This window comes from Saccostrea echinata, unplaced genomic scaffold (assembly GCF_033153115.1).
Source record: "Saccostrea echinata isolate AGI-Se365-2 ecotype Australia unplaced genomic scaffold, CSIRO_AGI_Sech_v1 ptg000015l, whole genome shotgun sequence".
NCBI lineage: Eukaryota > Metazoa > Mollusca > Bivalvia > Ostreida > Ostreidae > Saccostrea > Saccostrea echinata.
Window position 1 is genome coordinate 14,093,947 of NW_026889764.1, and position 3,668 is coordinate 14,097,614.

General features: G+C 33.7%; 1 pseudogene; it reads right to left on the reverse strand.

Annotated features, from left to right (window-relative positions):
* Positions 1 to 271: 271 nt before the first annotated feature.
* Positions 272 to 2,222, reverse strand: LOC133187897 (uncharacterized; annotated as a pseudogene).
* Positions 2,223 to 3,668: the final 1,446 nt, after the last annotated feature.

The following is a 3,668-nucleotide window of genomic DNA, read 5'->3' on the forward strand; positions in this document are numbered from 1 at the left end:
TCTTGAGAATAAATTTCTGTCAGTGGCAACTGATTTTCTAGCTTCCGATATAAGGTCTTCCATATCCTCTCTGTTTCTAATTATCCATGTGGAAGTCTTGTTCATTAAAAAAGTGTGTAGGCCTCAAGGGCTAGAGCTGATATATTAGGTTTAGCTCTTAGAATTTGGTCCATGTATGCAAATAGTCGCTCACAATAAGAGTTATGTTTATCATCACTTTTGGTAGCCAGTGAGAACTCCTCAGTGAAAATGTCAAATTTACCATCTGGCAAGTGGTCTTTGTAGACATGCAACACTACTTTCCGGATTGATGGTAGCAAGACACGTAGAAGGATCTCCACATCAGTATCATACTTAGACTCTTTGGTTAGGAATTCAAAAATTCTGTCGCCATTAACGTCTACTCCTGTTAAAGCTGGAAAGGTTTCCGTTATAAAATCAGCTACATTTTCAGTCGCATCAGCCAAGTAAGTAGATAAATGGAGATAATTTTTTGTCATGCCTTCAATTGATGTGTCTTTGTTCTCGAGAATATTCCAAAGGGGTGTAGTAATCATCTTTGAAATCAATCCCAAGGCTTTTAGTCCAGCAACATAAAAAGAAACATGAAGGTCTGAGAGAACAGACTTCAGAAATCTTTTGTTTTCAATATCTGATTTCTCCAGAAATTCAGTCATGTGAGGGTGTAGAAAGTAAAGTTATGTAGCATTTTGAAATAAAATGTTGAACCTGTGGCCTTTGAAAGGTTGCAGAGGAAGTGATATCATTCTGTTTTCAGTAAGAAATGGCTGCATATATGTTCGGAAGGCTCCATAACACCCGCACTTTTCATCACCTCTTCTTGCAAAAGCCTTGCATGCATTTCTAATTAAGCGAAAACACCCTGATTCATCAATTTTAGAGAAATTCTCATCAAATATTAGTGGATTTCCATCGAAATTCCCCCTCGCTGCTTCACATAATCCTTTCTGAGCTGCATTCGCCATATGCACTAGACCATGAACACCACAGAAGAAATTGTTTAATCTGCTTACTGTTTCTTTCTCAACATCATCCATTGTGTTATAATCCACCCGTATCTGTGGCAGCAACTCTTCTCTGTAACTCTCCAATAGCTCATTAAACTTCAATTCTGTAGCAGCACGGTCACTCATCGTATTTTGTATATTACAGAGAATTTGTTTCCAGCATTCTTATAAGTTTCCTTGTTGGTGTCAGAAATATCCTGTAAAATGTCCTTAAATGTATCCAGTGTATTTTGTGCTGATTTTGTAGCCATTTCACGAAGTCCTAATGCAAAATAATTACCTTCTTCAACCCCAACAGAAAATCCGCCATACTTGATGCCAACCTTTGATGTCCCGTCAGTGTGCAAAGTTTTTTTTTTTTTTTTTTTTTTTTTTTTTTTTTTTTTTTTTTTTTGACAGTTCTTCTTGCAGTTGTTTCTTGGCTAGACAAAGTCTTTGAATGTTCATATTGGCAACTGTTGATGGAGATGGAAGACGGTCGGGTTCTTTACCTGCTAACTTCAAACAAGCTTCTATCGTTGGTCCTAAATCAAAATATGAATGTATATGTAAAATGTACATATACTTTATGTTGATGCATATAGTAATAGAGCAAATCAGAACTGCAAACATTCTTAAAGATACTTACCAATTTGTGTTGAAGGGACATTGTGTTCAAGAAGAGAGTACACACACAAATGGAGTTCTGGAGTGAATGCTTTCTCTTTCTTGTCAAATAGACTGATGACTTTATTGTCAGCTCTCTCATGCAGCTGCTCCATGAGATACATGTAGGAAATGTCATCATCCTTTTCCCTAAGAGTATGTTGAAGCTCATTGACAGTGATTCTGAGGTGATCATTTTCAGCTTGTAGCTCATTTAGAAGTTGTTGGGTGTCTTCTTTTGATGTGTCATCTGATGTCCCCAGTTTTGTACATTTAGTTTAGTAGTCCTCTCTCCGTTTAGTGCGTTTGACAGCTTGACTTGATGATTTCAGTTTCTCATGTAGCACTCTATTTTGCTGTGTTACATCTTCAGATTTTATGTTGAGCGTCTGCATGTTAGATATTGTTTCAGTCAACTCAGACTTTAAGGATATTTTCTCTTTCAGCAGATTCTGGTTTTCTATGAACACTGAGTTAGCAATGGACATTGCTGAAGACAAGGCATCACCGCTAGAGCTGATCTGATATGTAGCTTCGGGCATTTTGGGAGTCACTGTATTTGATACTTTAGGAGGAGCAAATTCTGTTTCCAGAAACTCTGTAAACTTTCTGCTACCTTCAGATTTAGATTTGTTCTTTCTGAGTTTTTCATATTCCGACCACAATCGACCAATAGCCACTTTTATTGATGTCAGATTACAATTATCAGAACGTGATACAATCCACTGGGCAGTTTGGGATGCCCCATGTGCTTTTTTAAAGCTTATGACATCAGAATTTAAAATCCTAGGGGTAGTGCAGGACATCTTTTGATCAGCTTGTTGAATAATAATAGCAATAAGACAGATTTTCCACCAAGTTCTAAAAAAATATTACATTTGTACTTAAGAATGTTTGTTCTCCGTTCTTCCGTAGTAATAGTTTTTACAACATTTATATTTACCAAGACCTTTACAGCATACAAATCAAAACAAAACAACTAAGAATAGATTTGTTTGATGTACTTCAACAAACCAGTCAAAAATGCCCCTACCCAATAATGTTTTTTCAATGCCCCTGATTTTTTTATTAGTTTAAAAGTATATTTTTATAGTTTTTATAATATATAATTTGTTTACTTGTTTTCTTTATTTAACAAAAATTGGCCTTAGATTTTTAAGGTTTGTACCAAAGTGCTCAGAGCGCTTTCATATTCCTGCAACTTTAAAATGAAATACAGCTCATATTTTTCATTTAGGTGAATTCCGTTATATTTTCAGAATGCATGTAATCCAAAATTACATTCAAAAGTCCAAGACATATAGTTTTTAAAAGAAAAATACCAACATTTTTTTTTATGGATGAATTCAACAAGTAAAATTAAAGTCATCTACTCTACCCCCCCCCCCCCCCCCCCTAGATGAACGACACTAATTGAGGTTTTGTTATATTTGATTTTTTTTAACACAAAATGAGGATGGGGCATATATATATATATATATATATATATATATATATATATATATATATATATATATATATATATATATATATATATATATATATATATATATATATATATATATATATATATTACATTCTGTAAGCTATGGGACAAAATCTTTTTTTTTTCACTTGTCTCACCCAGATGATGAATAATCCCTGGTCTCTTAACTGTTTTGTATGTCTTATACGGTTATGGTTCCAACTAAGTGTGAGCCAATATATAGAATTTTTGTTTTTTGTTTTTGAAGAACCCACAAATATTTATATAAATTGGTTTATACAGCACTTATGTAGTGTTTGCAGTACATTCTGAACAAAAGTAAATATCATAATTTTTACAAGAAAAGAAAAAGTGAAATAACTTCAATAATTAACTGGTGATTTTTTTTCCTGTTTGAAAAGTTCCACTTCTATGAGTTCCTTGTATCTTGATTTTTCTTGGCATTATACTTGAACTGTGTCATATTTAATCTTTCATTAATCCGTGTTTTTAAAATGTTTCAATCTTAT